The 18,063-nt window shown below is 52.4% G+C and overlaps 5 non-coding genes across 5 annotated transcripts; 2 read left to right on the top strand and 3 right to left on the bottom strand.

Annotated features, from left to right (window-relative positions):
• Positions 1 to 940: 940 nt before the first annotated feature.
• Positions 941 to 1,023, top strand: TRNAL-UAA (transfer RNA leucine (anticodon UAA)). Its single transcript has one exon. It is a non-coding gene; the product is annotated as a tRNA-Leu (tRNA).
• Positions 1,024 to 2,932: 1,909 nt separating this feature from the next.
• LOC142821722 (small nucleolar RNA U3) lies at positions 2,933 to 3,148 on the top strand. Its single transcript, XR_012898410.1, has one exon. It is a non-coding gene; the product is annotated as a small nucleolar RNA U3 (small nucleolar RNA).
• Positions 3,149 to 5,199: 2,051 nt separating this feature from the next.
• Positions 5,200 to 5,272, bottom strand: TRNAA-UGC (transfer RNA alanine (anticodon UGC)). Its single transcript has one exon. It is a non-coding gene; the product is annotated as a tRNA-Ala (tRNA).
• Positions 5,273 to 11,881: 6,609 nt separating this feature from the next.
• On the bottom strand, positions 11,882 to 11,954 carry TRNAV-AAC (transfer RNA valine (anticodon AAC)). The gene has a single exon. It is a non-coding gene; the product is annotated as a tRNA-Val (tRNA).
• Positions 11,955 to 12,387: 433 nt separating this feature from the next.
• Positions 12,388 to 12,460, bottom strand: TRNAK-CUU (transfer RNA lysine (anticodon CUU)). Its single transcript has one exon. It is a non-coding gene; the product is annotated as a tRNA-Lys (tRNA).
• Positions 12,461 to 18,063: the final 5,603 nt, after the last annotated feature.

Below are 18,063 nucleotides of genomic sequence, written 5' to 3'. Positions count from 1 at the left end.
TGAGCCTGGGCAAGCTTAGGCCCTGGGCTCTGGGGCCAGCCCCGTTGTGTGTCAGAGCCCCCTGGCCACAATGCTACTCCAGGGGGCCTGGTTCCAGGGCCTCCTAATCCCAGGGACTGGGGGGCTGGAGGCCTTTGCCCTGGAGCCTCAGAGCTCCCTCAGTGCCACCTTCCAGGAGGGGGAATCTCCCGCAGGGCCGGTGCGATGTAGGAACCTCTCCCAGGGCAGTGCCCCCAGCCCAGTCCCTGCCCCTTGCGGGGGCAGGTAAAAGATACCCCCTCCCCTTCCCCAGAGAGCAGCCCCCCAGGGCTATAGGGGCGGATCTGGCCCAGGGCTGCTCCCAGCAGAGGTGGCTTTGATTCCAGCCTGGGTCCAGGGAAACTGCTCCCAGCTCCCAGCATGTGCGAGGTTGGGGGAGTGAGCAGGTCAGCGTTTGCAGATATTTACACTTATTTGCATAATGCGTATGCAGATATGCAGGGCTCGGCAATTAGGGCAATCTACCCGCCCGTGGTGAGTAGACTTTAGCCCGGTGCGGCACTCAGTGCAGTCTGTGCATGCACAGTGATATGTAAATAAAATGTTACTGGTCTGGCAAAAGTTTGTGAATGGTTTGTCTGTCCATGGTATAAACACAAAGGCTGGAAACACTGGCCTGATCCCTGGGGGCTTGCCGAATGCAAGGCAGGGAAAACACTGGGTGAAGGGAGGGGGCATATTTTCCCCACCAGGCCTTTGTTCCTCGGAATCCCTGGGGACGTTGGGTTTTGTCTCATTTTTCTTCCCTTTTCCCTGCTTCCCTCTTTGCTGTGAGGAGGGGGCAGCTCTCGCCCTCGCGGTGGGAAACCCTGGTACAGGGATGGGATGGGCACATGCTCTGAGAGGGAGTCCCTGGGCTGTTTGGGGAGAAAAGTTTCTCATGTCTGTTCTCTTCCACACCACCAGGATGGCCGAGTGGTTAAGGCGTTGGACTTAAAATCCAATAGACGTTTGACTGCGTGGGTTCAAACCCCACTCCTGGTAACTTCCCTTCTTTGGTGAGACATTGATCAGGATGGTGTTTAATCCTGCTGTGAGGTGGGGGACTGGACTTTGTCTCTGAAGGTCCCTTGGGCTATATCTGCACTGGTGGGTTCTTGTGCAAGAACACATCTGTGCTGGTGTGTGAGAGCTGTGCTTCTGTGCAAGAGCATCCATGGCAGTGTGGATGCTGTCTTGTGCAAGAAATGCCTGTCCTGAGCTCTTGTGCAAGAAGCCCTTTCTTACCACACTTTGCTATAAAACTTCTTGCACAAGAGCGAGTGGGCAGTGTGGCCCTTCTTGCGCAATAACCGACCAGTGTAGACACAGCCTTCCAGTTCTAGTCCCAGTTCTGATTGGCTGAGCAGGGGCCAGTCACAGGGGGGAGACTCAGGACTTTGTTAAAGCGACGAGGAGTCCTGTGGCACCTTATAGACTACCTGAAGTGTAGGAGCATAAGCTTTCGTGGGCAAAGACCCACTTCGTCAGATGCATCTGACAAAGTGGGTCTTTGCCCACGAAAGCTTATGCTCCTACACTTCAGGTAGTCTATAAGGTGCCACAGGACTCTTTGTCGCTTTTGCAGATTCAGACTAACACGGCTACCCCTCTGATACTTGATTCAGGACTTTGTTGTTCTCCTTAAGTCCCAGCAAATGAGCCAGAACCAATCGACTGCTGGGGGAATTGTTCTGCTTCTCGCCAGTGCTTGTCTCTGAGCAGCTCCTGAGTCTCTCTGTGTCCTGGTGCTTCTAACCCACTGGCTGAGCCATCCCTAGGCTGGGCTGTGGGGCTGTAGCTCCTTTGAGGCACTTTATTCTGATCCGTCAGGGTGTGAAACTCCAGACTGAGGGGGAGTTTCAGCATCATGCTTCTGGGTCCTTTTCTTCAGTCCCCACCCCACTCAGTAACCCACCCCCAGCCTCTTCCAGCACAGCCTGCCCCACCTTCCCCTATAGGGCTTCCACAGGGGCCTCTGTCCCAGGGGGAATGGGGAGCCCCTGCCCCTGGCACCCACCCAGCCTGCTGCTGCTCCCACAAGAGCATTCACCCGACACAAGTAAGTGCCTCTGTCCCCCCTGACCCCCGCTGCTGGGTTTCCCTCCTATGTAGCTTGCTGGCCTAGGTAAGGTCACATGAGACTGCTCATATCACCCCTCACCTCTCCCCCGCCAGCATGGAGCCCTGGGCAGCCGCCCTGGTCATTCAGGTCTCAGGCTGGCAGGGCCTGCAGGGATACTGGGTTTGAATGACAAGGTGTTGGAGCAGGTATTAAAAGGCTTCTTCCTTGGCAGGGGCATTGTGCTTGTGGATTGGCTATTTCTTGGATGACTGGTGCTTGCACATGCAGCTGGGCTTTAGCAAATCAGAATGAAGTGAGTCATGAGTAACCCAGCGCCTCTGGAAATGGGAGTGGAGTAAAAAGTACAATATTGTCTAAAAAAAATAAAATAACTTGAATAAAAATCAAAGTGTAACTAAAATAAACGACTTGAGTAAAGTACAAATACTCAAAAAAGGTCTTGAGTAGTGTGATCAAGTATTTCTACTTAGTTATTTTCCACCTCTGCCCAGCAGGCAGGGGTTCTTGGCCCCTTGCTGGTCTGTGGACTGGCAGTTTGTTACCACTGACTTAGAGGAGCCCCAGGAACTGCAGTTTCAGGAAGAAACAGCAAGAGATTTTGATTGGCTGCCAGGTGCTCCACATATTAATCAGGAGGCGTGTTTCTGTAAACAGGGACATGGAGCATATTCTAATATACAGATTTCTAAACCTAGTGGAGTGTGTTTGAATGGGACAAGCATTTTGCTGACATTATTTCTGTTTCACACAGATGTTGTGTGAAAACATTCCTCATGAGGAGAAAGTGAATGCACATGAATGTGGGTGTGTAGCGAGCAGGCTGCTGTTAAGACTGTGCTTTCAGGGATCATTTCTATAGTTGGTAACTAGAGAAATGCAGCTGAAAGTGGTTGGTCTCGCTAGCCATGAGGATGAGTGATAGTGTTCTCTTCTGAGCATGAAGCAAGCAGATAGTGTTGTTTTAATGTAATTGTTGTCTGTTGTTGATGATTGTTCCTTCTTTCCTGTTGGGAAGCTGGAGGAAGAGAGCACAGGCTGAGTGGTTGGCTACTGTCAAAATGTTTAAAATTAGTTTTCAAGTAGAAAGGAGCAGGCATTTCACTTTATAATCCTGTCCTGGCTTTTCTTGAATTCCTGGTTTTACATGTGCTACCCTGATCCTGATGTCTTTATGTTGTTCTCTCACCAGCTTTTGGGTCTTTTTCCCTGTGCTTCTCACACTCAACTTAGCTAGTATCTTAGGTCTGCTTCATGCGTTGTCCCTCATCTGTTCCTTAGTGGCCCTGGGGGAGACAGATACTCGGTGCAGCCAGGTGTTAATTATCCCTTGGGTTAGTGTCTTTCTCCCATAACTTGTAGCTAAGATATTTGTTAGTAACTGGCAGAGGCCGCTGGGGCTCACCCCCGAACAGGCGCCCACAGACTCAATATTGGTGCACAAGATGAAACTCACCCTGCTCCTGGAACAGAAACACTGATGAGCAGTGAGGCCCCTCCCTGGCAGCACCGAGCAGTGAGAGCTGAGTGACAGGGGAGGCAGGACCAGGGGGAGAAGGCTCCATGACTGCGTGAGAGGGAGGCTCTGCCCTGGCCAGTGGGGAATCGTTGCCTCTCCGAGGGGCCCAGGCCTGATGGGTCATTTCCCCAGGTTACTGAGTGGGGGCTGGAGCCAGTTCTGTGTTTTCTCCTTCAACAATCAAAGCAAACCAATGGATCTTGTGCAGACCTGACTGCGCTGGGCTAGTGCTGTGTGTGCCACAGAGCTTCCTGCAGGGCTGCCCACACAGCAGAGGGGAGGGGCAGTTTGAGTCACCCATCTCTGCCCCTTCTGAAAATGGCAGGTGCTGTCTTAGCAGTGAGGGAGAGGTGGGAAGGAGCCTGAAGTAACCTCTTGGGTCACAGCTGCTGTAACGTGTGATAGTGAAATAAAAGGTTAGGCAGTTGTCCAAAGGGTAAATTGACCAGGGATCTGTGGCTGGTTTCTTGGAACCAGACAGGACTTGTTCGGGGTAGGTGGGATTGGGTGCTAGGACCCCCCACCTGTGTATTAGGCCCGGGGCCATCTGGGGCATGGATATTGCTGAGGTGTCGGAGGGGTTTTGCTCGTGAGGCTTCAGGCAGGCAGCTGAAGCACTCTGAGACTGGTTTGTGGCCTATTTGGAGAGGTCACCAGTCTGGGGGCTGTAAGGAGCCCCAGATTTGAGCAATTCGCCCTGAGCGGACGCCCTCAGCTGTGCCCAGATACGGCCCGGTCCGTCACAGGGGACCATTCTCCCTTGTCCAGAGGGACAAGAACAGCCAAACAGAACATCAAAGCAGTCAGACTGGGCCATGCCAGTTGTCCAACTAGCCCAGAATCCTGTCTTGGGACAGCAGACAGTTATTAAGTGATCCTTCCCATCTCCCATTCCCAGCTTCTGGAATGCACCAGCTAGGGACACCTGCCCTGTCCATCCCGGTTAAATGCCATTGATTGACTTTTCCTGCATTAAATTATCCAATTTTGTTTTGGGCCTTCTTGCAGATTTCAGTTTTGCAACATCCTCTTGCAAGGATGCAAAAATGGGTGCAAAAATGCTTCCTTTTGGTTTATTTTTAACTTGGTTACTTATCAGTTTCATTCTCTCACCCTGGTTCTTTAGCAGGAGAAAAAATACTTTCTGCACCCCTGTCATCATCACATAAACCCCTGTCCCGTTGCCCCTTGCCTGTCCCTTTCCCAAGCTGAGAAGAAGAAGTTCCATGAACTCCTGGGAGCTGCTTACCAAAGAAGAGGCATTTCCTGTGGAGAAGATGGCCAAGCCCAATCCCTTACACAGAGCCCCAGGAAATACCAGTGGACATTGGGAAAGCTCCCTCTCGGGCACAAAGGCAGCACTTTTCCAATGGAGCTAATTCTGCCCCACCTGCCCCCTGCCTCCAGTGTTCCTGGCACTGCCTGGCCCAGGAGGGCTGGTGTCCAGCAGCTCTCTGCCTCAGTGTGGCTGGCTTTTGGGGAGAGCAACTAGGAAGTGGGGGAGGGGGGCTAGGGCAGCCACTTAGCCCCTGGCTGGCTCTGCCAGTAAAAAGATGATGATGATGATCTCCCTGAACACTGGAGAATGTGGGCATCGATCCCACTGCCTCTCACATGCAAAGCGAGCGCTCTACCACTTGAGCTAATTCCCCTGCTGTGTTCAGTTTGGTCTTCTTGGAGGCTCTTCCCTTCTCTACGGGGACGTCTGTCTTCTAGGTCAGTTAGTCCTGGGAAAGGAGAAGGCTCCAAAAAGGCCACAAGGGCAACTCTCAGGCAGGAGACTCCCTGCAGCAAAGCCTTGGGCGGGGAGGGCAGCGGCAGGGTGTGGTCTCTTTGATGACCCCTGCCCTGCAGCCTGTCCCACCTGGCCACTGTCATGGACTCTCTGTGAGGTCATCACCTCCCAACTTCCTTTAGCCAATAAGCTGAGGGGCTGCAAAAGGCCCTTGTGATGTCACTGCCACACCCACCCCTGCCCTCCAGGGCTAATGTCCTGCCCCAGGCAGCCCCTTTGCATGGCTGAGCTGCTCCCAGGGGTGAAAGTGACACATTTCTTACAGGGCCTGTTCTATTGGGCACCACCCTTTGGACGGAGGGAGGATCAAGGCAGGAAGTTGGGGGAGGGGTTGTGATAGGACAGTACCTGTAAGAAATTAAAATGTGGAGTGTGGGAGGCTCACGGCAGGGATTTGGGGAGTGTGTGAGAGCTTTATTCCGGAGGATCGGGCCAGTCTAGACGTTTTCCGGCTTTTCCCCAAGCCGGAAAAAAGCGGCGGACATGTTTATTTAAATCCGCGGGGGATATTTAAATCCCCCGCGGATTTCCCTATGCTGACTTACCTGATTTGCATCCCTTTTCCGGAATTTGGGGCCAGTCTAGACGTAGCCCAGGTGTATAGAGCAAGTGCTGAGCAGGCCCAGGGCACACGGTGTATGGGTGTGGTGCTGGCCCTGGGTGTATGGCACAGGGGTGGTGCCAGCCCTGGGGGTGTGATACATGGGTGGCACTGGTACTGGGCACATGGGCTGTGCCTACACTGGCCACTTATTCCGGAAAATCAGCCACTTTTCCGGAATAACTTGCCAGCTGTCTACACTGGCCCCTTGAATTTCCGGAAAAGCACTGACGATCTAATGTAAAATCATCAGTGCTTTTCTGGAAAAACTATGCTGCTCCCATTCAGGCAAAAGTCCTTTTCCGGAAAACTGTTCTGGAAAAGGGCCAGTGTAGACAGCCCAGATTTCTTTTCCGCAAAAAAGCCACAATCGCGAAAATGACTATTGGGGCTTTTTTGCGGAAAAGTGCTTTTCCAGAAAAGTATCCTGCCAATGTAGACACGCTTTTTCCAAAAATACTTTTAACGGAAAACTTTTCCGTTAAAAGCATTTCCGGAAAATCATGCCAGTGTAGACGTAGCCTTGATGTATGGGTGGCTCTGCCCTGGGTGCATGTGTGGCCCTGCCCCAGGGTGTTGGGCAGCTCCAAAAGGTTGGGGACCACTGGTCTATGCTGTGTTGTTATTTCTAGCAAAGAATGCAAAGTAGAGACAGTAGAGACACCAGAGTTGCAAATGAAGCAGGGATTTAAATAGAAGCAGGGATTTAAATAGCATGTGCTTCATTTGCATACTCTCACCCATGTGCTGTTTTGAAAGTGAAAGGGCGTCTGGGGCTGCTTGTTCAAGCCCCGTGGTTTAAACTAACGTGATTCTTCATTTTTTGCCCTCTGTGCCTCCCCCCCGCCAACATACCCCAATCCCCCCCCCCCAACCCATTCCCAACACACCCCTTTCTCACTTTCCTCTCCCCCTTCCCCTACTGGTAACACAAACAGGACTTTTCCCTGTTGAAAGAACAAACTCTCTGGGGAATGTAGAACTGGGGAAAGAACCTGGGAGGAGGGTGGAGGCGAAGGGGAGGTGGGGCTCAGGGCTAAGGCTAGGACTGACACCTTCCTCTGGTGATCCCACTGCCTCATGTCAGGGGCCTCAGGGGCCTCAGCAGCGCTGGGGGGTGGCTCCAGGGGGAGAAGCTGGTTCAGGGGAACTTGAGCTGCTGGGCCACTGAAGCAGGCCCCCAGCAGCAGCCTCTGTGCAGGGCTCACACACTCCAGGCCTCCCGGTCATATTGAGTCTCCCTGTGTGGCTTGGGCTCCAGAGCCTGCCCCCCAGCTGGTGCCTTGAGGTAGCCACTGCAGCAGCAGGAATTTGGGCATCAGTTCCCCTGCTTTTGAGGACAGGAAGACAGGTGCCAAGGCCCTTTTAGACACTGGGTCTGTGCACGCTGGAGACTCCTACCAGATCTCTGCCCTGCTTCCTGCAAAGCTCTCAGCCTTTTGCTTGTTTCTGCTTCCCTGTCCATAGCAGGCAGCTAAAGGGAGGGAAGTCACCAAGCCAAGCACCCCTGTGGCCAGCATAGGGCTTGAACCTGTGCCTCTGGTGTTATTAACACGACGCTCTAACCAACTGAGCTAGCCAGCCTCAGGTAGATGCAGGGATGTTTCTGCAGCTGCCAATGGCTCTTCTCTGATGGGGCCACTAGTGACTCACTGTGAGGTGGGCTGGCTAGTCCAGCTGGTTTGAGGTTTGGTCAAGGTGGCAGGTGGGCGACATGGCGCACTGAGACCCAGGGGAAACAAGCAGCCAGAATCTCTTGCTGCCAGCACCTTGCCTCCCAGCTTCTTCCCTGTCGGCAGCAGCTGCAGCCCTTTTCGACCACTGGCTCAGCCCGGGAAGGGAGGCAGGAAAAGGGCCTCAGATTGCAGGATTCAGAGTCCTGAGCGCTGCCCATGTCACCAACCACCCCTCACTCAACTGGGCCAAACTGGTGCCCCAGGTCATGCCCACAGGGACCTGCTTTACTTGGTTTCCTTCCGACTTCTTCTCCTGGGCTGCAAGGAGCGTCCCTGGGATTCCCTGGGACAGGCACAGGACTCTGCCTCCCCACAGTCGGCCCCACCCCACAGGCTTTGGCAGAACGGAGGGGAGGGGCTCTGCTCACCCCACTGAATCCCACAGGGGTGCTGAGCTCATGCCCTGCCCCCCTCAGCTTCGCTTCCCTCCTCTGCCCCATTTCCTCTTTGGGCCAGTCACACAAGGGAGGCAGCAGGAAGAGCCAACCCCATACAACAGCCTCCAAAGGCAGGGGAGGCCAAGCCACAAGCCCCCAGCCTGACCCATCTGGCTTCCCCAGGCTGGCACCAAGGGGCATTCTCAGCTGATGTCATTCCCCTCTGTCACATGGGATTTGGCCTCATCCCAGGAACAGGGCCTGACAACAGGAGCTGCACTTACCTGGCCACCAAGGAAAGCTCCAATAAGAGAAGAGCCAGTGTTTCTACCTGGCTTTGAACTAGAGACCTGCTGTACAGTAAGCAACCATGATAACTACTGCACCACAGAAAGACACTTTGGTAGGGGTGGAACTTGGCTGTTCTGTTCCTATCACCCTGCTCTGCGGGGAGGGGAATGCACCTTGTGAACACTCCACCTCTTGTTCTCAGGGAAGCCACTAACCCGAGCTGCCAGCTCCTCATTTCCTCACCAGCCCCTTGAGATTTGTAGCTCAAAGCTGGAGCTGCTGTGGCAGGAGGTGAAGCTACAGAAGCTGACAGGGGACAATCAGCGGGCGGAGGGTTATTTTTTCTCCTCCCTGGGCTGATGTGGCGAGAACTGAGGAGAAGAAAATCCTCTTCCCTTCTCCTCAGAAGATGGAAATTGCAGTTGGTTCTCTCTCTGCTTCTACTAAAGCTGGACCCCAGGACTAGACTTTTTCTTTCTAAAACCCTGGTGAAAACTGAGCGCCAATTCCTTGCAGGCTGAGAATGTGAGTTAAAGAAAATCATCACCCAGAATGGGGCTTGAACCCATGACCCTGAAATTAAGCATCTCATGTTTTACCCACTGAGCTATCCAGGCTGTGTGCAAAAAGTTTCCTAATATCCCATCACAGCATAACAGGAGCCAAGTGTTCTCCACTGCCTGACTCAAGGCTCTTTCTTGCCCCTCATGTGGGGTTCTGGTCTGTGGAGAGGTTTGAACTCGAACCCCACTCCCGACACACCCACTTCTTTCCCCACAAGGAACGGCCCCATTTCCATCTCTCCAGGGACAGGAGAAGGGCTCTGGCCTGTTCTCTGCAAAATGCTCAGCCTGTTTCATTTTCTGCAGGAACGAGTGGGATCCATGCGCCCTGTTCCCCAGTGAGAGGTATGTGTCCTCTCCCCCCTTTCCACAGACACAGCAGCCAGGGGGTTGTGCACCTGCAGTGGCCCCTTCCTACTTGGCCTCCCAAAAAGCTGGGGTGAAAAATTGCTCGACCCCAGCCCTCCTGGGCCAAGCCATGGCAGAGGTAGCAGGATTCACTCCCATCTTCTCCTGCCTGTGCCCTGGTGCTGAGGGGCCGGCCTCTTTCCTGCTGCCCCAACGCTTATTCCCACAATGCACTTTGTGCAGGGGCCGTTGGTCTTTCTGCCAAGGTGCGTGGCTGGGAGCCAGGACTCAGGGCCCTTCCCCCAATCCCCCCTCTGACCCGCTCACACTGTCTGGCTGCCTCCAGCACGGGCTGAGCTCAGGGGTCAGGTGGGTGACCTGCCCTGCAGCTGTGATGGCATCAGGCCCTTCCAGCCCACCTGCTCAGTCTGGAGATGGAGCTCCAGTGGCCTCAGACACCCAGCAAGAGGAACAAAAATCTCTTTGTTGAACCTTAGTGCATGGAAGCTGAAGCACAAGCACCTTGTAACAACCAGCAGAGTCTTAGTAGGTACCACTGAGATTTGAACTCAGATTGCAGGATTCAGAGTCCTGAGTGCTGTCCCTTACACCATGGGACCTGTGGTGTGAAAGTGCAGTGGGCACCTCTGACTCTCAGCTCTCAGGCTGGCCTGTGCTCTCCTGGCTTCTCTCCAGCTGCTTCATCCCCCAGGACTCCCTGTAAGAAATGTGTCACTTTCACCCCTGGGAGCAGCTCAGCCAGGCAAAGGGGCTGCCTGGGGCAGGACATTAGCCCTGGAGGGGAGGGGTGGGTGTGGCAGTGACATCACAAGGGCCTTTTGCAGCTCCTCAGCTTATTGGCTAAAGGAGGTTGGGAGGTGATGACCTCACAGAGAGTCCATGACAGTGGCCAGGTGGGACAGGCTGCAGGGCAGGGGCCATCTTTGAGCCCCCCCCATGGCTTTGCTGCAGGGAGTCTCCTTGAGAGTTGCCCTTGAGGCCTTTTCGGAGCCTTCTCCTTTCCCACGACTAACTGACCTAGATGACAGACGTCGCTGTGGAGAAGGGAAGAGCCTCCAAGAAGGCCTTTGTAAATGCAGTAGGGGAATTAGCTCAAGTGGTAGAGCGCTTGCTTAGCATGCGAGAGGCAGTGGGATCGATGCCCACATTCTCCAATACAGTTCAGCTTTTATCCCTTATTTTCACTGTCAGGGGCTCAGTGGCCTCCTCCCTCTTCCTACCTGCTCTCCCAAAAGAGACAGACCTGGCTCCCCTTTCTTTGCCACCAGCAATTGCCATGCTGCAAACCAGAGAGTGGAGATATCAGGCTCTGTGGTGCAATGGAAAGCATGTTGGACTTTTAAGCTGCAACAAAATACAGGACTGTGTAGCACTTTAAAGACTAATGAGATGGTTTATTAGATGATGAGCTTTCGTGGGCCAGACCCACTTCCTCAGATCAAATAGTGGAAGAAAATTGTCACCACCATATATAGCAAAGGATACAATTAAAAAAAACGAACACATATGAAAAGGACAAATCAAATTTCAGAACAGAACGGGGATGCGGGGGGGGAAGGTAAATGTCTGTGAGCTAATGATATTAGAGGTGATAATTGGGGAAGCTATCTTTGTAATGGGTAAGATAACTAGAGTCTTTGTTAGGACCCCGCCGTAAAGTGTCGAATTGTAGCATGAATAACAGTTCAGAGGATTCCCTTTAAAGTGCAGTTTTATAAGGCTTTTGAAGCAGGATGCAGGTAATTAAGTCATTGAGATAATGTCCTTTCTGAGTTAAAATGGCAAGAAACTGGTTTTTTTCTGTATTTTGTTTCAGCTACCCTAGACTAACATGGTTACTTTTCTAGCACTATTTTAAGCTGCAGTGATTCATGTGAGCCCAGCTAGACATTCAAAGTTTGTGGGTTCAAGTCCCACGAGTGTCACTTTAGCTGCTTTCTCATTTCCAGGGCGCAGCTTTTACAGAACAGGCAATCCTTAGGGTGAAACTGGGGTGGGCTTGAGTCCAGACAGTTCCCAGCAGACCCCAGTGAGGATGGAGGGAAGGGCTGGTTCTTGTGGCTGGGGCTGGGCGTTGTTCTGAAAGGCTTCAGGTGCCATTAGATCATTTTATCCCTCCCTGTCTCCTACCAGTGCTGAGCAACACTCAGGCTATGTCTGCCCTACACTGCTCTTCTGGGAAAAGCTACGCAAATTTCAAAACCCAGTTTGTGCAGCTTTTTCTTCTGCTTTTTTTTTGGGGGGGGAAGAGGCTTTTCCGACATTTGGCCTGTTACACTGGGCAAGTCACACAAGGGAGGCAGTAGGCAGAGCCAGCCCAATGCACCAGCCTCCCAGGGCAGGGGAGGCCAAGGCACAAGCAGCTGCCTGGCCTAACTTATCTGGCTTCCCCAGGTTGGCACCCAGGGACACTATCAGCTGAGGTTACCCTACCCCCCCTCCCCCCCCGTCACATGAGTGTTGGGCTCATCAACAGGCTGGTCAGCAGCAGCTGCAGTTACCTGGGCACCGCAATAAGAGAAGACCCTGTGTTTCTGCCTGGTTTTGAACCAGGGACTTTTTGCGTGTTAGGCAAACGTGATAACCACTACACCACAGAAACACATTTCAAGGGCTGGAACTTGTCTGACTGTTCTGTTTCTAGCTCTTTCTAACACCCTGGTCTGGAGGGGAGGGGGATGCTCCTTGTGAACACTCCACCTCTTGTTCTCAGGGAAGCACCTAATTTCCTCACCAGCCCCTTGAGATTTGTAGCTCAAAGCTGGAGCTGCTGTGGCAGGAGGTGAAGCTACAGAAGCTGACGGGGGACAATCAGTGGGCGGAGGGTTATTTTTTCTCCCCCCTGGGCTGATTTGGCTAGAACTGAGGAGAAGAAAATCCTCTTCTCTTCTCCTCAGAAGATGGAAATTGCAGTTGGTTCTCTCTCTGGTTCTACTAAAGCTGGACCCAAGGACTAGACTTTTTCTTTCTAAAACCCTGGTGAAAACTGAGACCCAATTGCTCACAGGCTGAGAATGAGAGTTAAGGAAGGGCACCGCCCAGCATGGGGCTTGAACCCATGACCCTGAGATTAAGAGTCTCATGCTCTACCAACTGAGCTAGCCAGGCTGCATGCAAAACGTTTCCTAATATCCCATCTCAGGGTAACAGGAGCCAAGTGTTCTCCACTGCCTGACTCAAGGCTCTTTCTTGCCCCTAATGTGGGGTTCTGGTCTGTGGAGAGGTTTCAACTCGAACCCCACTCCCGACACACCCACTTCTTTCCTCACAAGGAACCGACCCATTTCCATCTCTCCAGGGACAGGAGAAGGGCTCTGGCCTGTTCTCTGCAAAATGCTCAGCCTGTTTCATTTTCTGCAGTAACGAGTGGGATCCATGCGCCCTGTTCCCCAGTGAGAGGTATGTGTCCTCTTCCCCTCTTCCCCCCTGTCCCTCCTCTGACCCGCTCACACTGTCTGGCTGCCTCTAGCACAGGCTGAGCAGGTGACCTGACCAACAGCTGGGAGAGCATCAGGCACCTGACCACAACTCTCATCAGTCTGGGGACCAAGTTCCATTGGGTCTCTGACACCCAGTACAGGAGTAAAACTGCCTCTGGGGAACCTCAGGACAAGGAATGTAAAACCCACAGAGCACAAGGAGCTCACAGCAACCAGCCCAGCAGGTCCCACTGAGACGTTAACTCAGATTGAAGGAATGAGTCCGAGTCAGGCTCTGCTAATGTAGACGAGTTATCTCGATTTAGAGCCCTGGTAGAAATAACTTAGAATGGGCCTAGGGAGGGGCCATTTTGAAATAGCGGAAGTGGAGCATCTCCACACGCATTATTCTGAAATAGCTATTTGGGAATAGGTGTTATTCTTTGTAGAATGAGGTTTACAGAAGTTGGAATAAACCATCTATTACTTCAGATTATTTCAGATTAACGGAATTGCTGCACAGACTTTGGCATTGTTATTCTAAATGGCCATTATTCCAAAATAATTTTTCTGTGTAGACAGAACCTGTGTCCTGCCCCAGCTCTGCTGCGTTCAGGACAAATTCCTCGTTAGGGTCCATCTCAGTCTGGGGTCAGTGAGAGTCCATCCCACCTGAGATGTGCGTTACACAAAAGCCTCGTGTTCCCTGTGTAGAAGCAATTTTATGTTTAGCTAGAAGCCATCTTGTATATCAGAAACCATTTCAGCTTTTCTCTCAAGCACGTAGACCAGAGTGAACTTTGGGTGTGTCTAGACTACTGAGTTTTGTCGACAAAAGTGGACTTTTGTCGACTAAACTATACCAGCGTCTACACTACCGCTGAGTTCTGTCGACATAACGTCGACAGAACTCAGCAGTTTTGTCGACGCTGGTATACCTCATTTTACGAGGCATAACACCTTCTGTTGACAGAGTTCTGTCGACAGAAGGTGTTATTGCCTGTAGGGTTGCGTCTAGACTACAGGGTTCTGTCGACAAAGCAGCTTGCTTTGTCGACAGAACTCAATGTGTCTGCATGCTCTATGTCGACAGAAGTTTTGTCGACAGTATCTGTCGACAAAACTTCTGTCGACAAAACCCTGTAGTCTAGACGTACTCTTTCTGTCACCCCGTGAGAAGAGGCCTACAGGATGGGCTATTGGTATGTGTTAATTGGGCTGGTTGGGACAGGAGATGTACTCCCTCGTACCTGTCCGCCATCTTGTTGATAAAGCTATGTTTTTTTCCAAATTTAATTGAGGATTTCTGTGATTGGATGCCCTGACGTCAGACTGTTTGGCTAAGGGTATAAAGATACTAGGATTAGCAGCCTTACTGGGCCCGGCTCTGCTGTGACCACGTTTGGCTCATGCTGTGCTTTATTAATTAATAAAGCTGTTTGTTAGCTGCCGAAACACAGAGGAGCGTGTTTTTGCTTCGACACCTGACTAGTGCACAATACGGGCTGCAGGTATCTGTTTTGTGTGGGGGTGTAGCTCAAGGTACGTCTAGACTACATGCCTCTGTCGCCAGAGGCATGTAGATTAGGCTACCCGACAGAGTAAAATGAAGCGGCGATTTAAATAATCGCCGCTTCTTTTAAATTTACATGGCTGCCGCGTTGAGCCGACAAACAGCTGATCAGCTGTTTGTCGGCTCAGCGCGATAGTCTGGACGCTCCCCTGCCGACATCAAAGGGAGTTGTCGACAACCCAGGTATGCCTCCTGGGATGAGGCATACCTGGGTTGTCGACAACTCCCTTTGATGTCGGCAGGGGAGCGTCCAGACTATCGCGCTGAGCCGACAAACAGCTGATCAGCTGTTTGTCGGCTCAACGCGGCAGCCATGTAAATTTAAATGAAGCGACGATTATTTAAATCGCCGCTTCATTTTACTCTGTCGGGTAGCCTAATCTACATGCCTCTGGCGACAGAGGCATGTAGTCTAGACGTACCCTCAGTGGCGGAGTGTTCGACTGTAGATCAAGTGGTTCTTGATTCAACCTCAAGTGCCCCCTTAGGAAATCTTCCTTTAATAGAAACATTTACCTCTCCAGTTCTATTGCACCCTAGATTTCTGTTGTATGTGGACTCTTTAAATGAATACAAACCCTTAATGTTTTCTGGCACCAATACACATAAACCAGGCAAACCTGTTCCTCAGCTGGAACCAGCTCAAACCCGCTGTGTGTCTGGTTTGTGTTTCCAGCAATTCAACAAGGGTGTGATGTAGATGCCCATTGGCATGTCCTTGGTCTCTAAGGGCTGGGCTGTGCAGAAGAACAAGAACCACACCCAGCTGGGGAGGAAGGGCTGCGGTCAACCTTCAGGAGTTCGATTTAGTGAGTCCAACTAAGACCAGAGAGCACCTGACTAGGGGTCAGAAGTCTGCTCTTGCTGCCTTTGGCTTCCTGCTGTGAGGACATGGCCAAGCTCAACTGAAGGAAGCTGCCTCCAGCTACATAAGGGGGGATGGTGGGAGGAGCAGACACATTGGCCAGGCACCACTGGGGGCTGCCTCCCTCACCTCCCCCGTACTTGGGAGGTGCCTGGGCCAGCTTAGCCATGGGGCCGCTCTCTGGGACAGCAAACATGGACACAAGGCAGGATTCTCTCATTCTAGGACCATTTGTTGGTTTTTAAGCTTTTACAGCTACAGACTAGCAGGGCCCCACCGAAGGGAACGACTATGTGGCCCTCAGACCTTTTGTTTGCTGGTGCCCACACACTGCTGAGCTCACAGCTGTGATGGCCAAGGGGTTAAGGTGTTGCACTTGCAATTCAATAGGATAACCCTGCAAAGGTTCAAATCCTGCTCACAGCAAGGCCTGTGTTTTGGCCACACCTCTAACCAGAGCAACAAACCCCTGAGTCACTCTCCCCACACTCTCCATATCCTGTCAATCCCCTTCTACTTCTTTCAGTGCCACGTCCAGACTGAAGAGGACGCTCTTTCTACGAGGCAGAAGGGACGTGTCCAGAGAACAGGGTTTTCCAAAATTTGGTGCCATGTAGCAGCAGATGGCAGGAGCCAAAGAGGCTTGACAGCTTGTTCCATCCCAGCGCGCCGCCCTCCCAGCCTGCTCCTGCTGCTGCTCCAGGAGGGGGTGTCAAGTCATGTGCATCGGGGCATTTGTGATGTCACGTGTGATACCAACACACAAAGCCCTGCCCCCCACCCCAGGAGCTACTGGCAGGCAGGCACAGAGCCTCTGTCCTCACCTCCGCAACCAGCCGTTCCCAAGGGGGTGAGTCTGGGCAGAAGGTGATTCCAGGATTCTGTTCCTGCCCTTGTGGACAGAGATACCAGGACAGAGAAGCAGCCCCAAAAGGCCCCTCCATAGCTCAGCTTATAGAGCAGAGAACTGGAGCAGCTGCCCCTAGGTGGCTGGTTTGACTCTACTTCTAAGGAGAGTTCTTTTCCCCTCCCTTGGATGAGGCAGAGCAGGCAAGGCCCTTTTAGGGGGGACAGACAGGCTCTCTACAGAGGACCCAACCAACAGCTCAGCCCCAGAAACAAAGGTCTCCTGCCAGAGCCAGGAAATGAACCAGACACCTTTAAATCTTCAGTTTAACACTGTCCCCACCAAGCTAGTTCAGCAGCTGTCAGGGAAGCTTTTCCCCACAGCAGCACACAAGAGAGCAGCTGTTGCCAGTGGCCCTGTAAGGCAAGATTAGCTTGACCAAGCCTCAGACCAGCTGGACTAGCTGGACCCACATCACAGTGAGTCACTAGTGGCTCCATCAGAGAAAAGCCCTTGGCAGCTGCAGAGACGTCCCTGTAGCTGTCTGTACTGTCTTTTCCAACAGCTCTCTTGTGGCACTGCTGGTTTGGGTGTTTAATGCTTGATACTAGTAATACCAAGGTTATGGATTCAAGCCCCATGCTGGTGCCAAGGCTGTTTGGTTTGGTGCCCTGCCTTTGTGTACCTACCTGCTATGAACAAGCAAGGAGAAAAAAGTTCTGAAAGGTGAAAGAGTGGAAAGGAAGCATGGAGCAGAGTGTCAGCTCCTCCTCCTGTAGCGCTGCCCATGCAGGAGAGAGAAGGGGCAGTTTGAGTCACCCAGCTCTGCCCCATGTGAAAATGGCAAGTGTTGCCTTAGCAGTGAGGAAGTGGTGGGAAGGAGCCTGAAGTCACCTCTTGGGTCACAGCTGCTGTAACATGTGACAATGAGACACTGAGGTGAGAAAAATGACTAGACAGTGGCCAAGTGAAACATCAGGCTGGTTTCCCTGAGTGGGAATCAGACCAGACCAGCAAGAGTTTTGTATCCTAACCACCAGAGACACCTGACACATGCCTCTTTGCTCACCTACACTACTCACCTACACTAGCCTTTCGCAGGATGAGGGTGATGAGGGGCCATTCTCCCTTGCCCAAAGGGGACAAGAACAGAAACCAAACAGAACATCAAAGCAGCCAGACTGGGCCATGCCAGTTGCCCAACTAGCCCAGGATCCTGTCTCACAACAGCAGCCAATTTCATTGTCCCGAGGGAATCCTCAGGACAGACACTTGTTAAGTGATCCCTCCTGTCACCCATTCCCAGCTCCTGGAATACACTAACTAGGGACACCTGCCCTGTCATCCTGGTTAAATGCCATTCATTGTGGCCACCGGGGCTTCCAAAGTTGAGTAGCTCTGCATTATGCGTTCTTATTAATGTCAAGAACCTCAAGCAATGTAAAGCCACATTGTGATGGAACTGGAAAGGAAAATATTTCCACTAGAAGGAAATTTTCCAAGGGGGAACTTGGATTTGAACGAAGGACCACTTGATCTGCTGTCAAACACTCTACCACTAAGCTACACCCCCACAGAAACTGGCATCTCCAGCCAATGTTAGGAACTGGACGAGGAACAAGAGACAAGAGGCTTTTGTGTAACTCACATCCCAGGTGCCACCCTTGGGCTTGGTCTCCACACTGAGCAGGCTGGTGGCAGGGGTCTGATGCTGTCACAGCTGCAAGGCAGGTCACCCACCTGGCCCCTGAGCTCCATGTGGGCAGCAGCCAGACAGTGTGAGTGGAACAGAGGGTCATGGGGGGCGGGGATTTGTATATTTTAAGAAGGGTCCTGAGTCCTGGCTCCCAGCCACGCACCTTGGCAGAAAGACCAGCGGCCCCTGCACAAAGCGCATTGTGGGAATAAGAGTTGGGGCAGCAGGAAAGGGGCCAGCCCCTCAGCACCAGCGAGCCGGTGGGAGAAGATGGGAGTGAATCCTGCTTCCTCTCATGCGCAAAGGCAGCA

Source organism: Pelodiscus sinensis, chromosome 31 (assembly GCF_049634645.1).
Source record: "Pelodiscus sinensis isolate JC-2024 chromosome 31, ASM4963464v1, whole genome shotgun sequence".
In the NCBI taxonomy this organism is placed as follows: domain Eukaryota; kingdom Metazoa; phylum Chordata; order Testudines; family Trionychidae; genus Pelodiscus; species Pelodiscus sinensis.
Note: the sequence above shows the minus strand (reverse complement) of the source record. Positions and strands in the feature narration are given on the sequence as shown.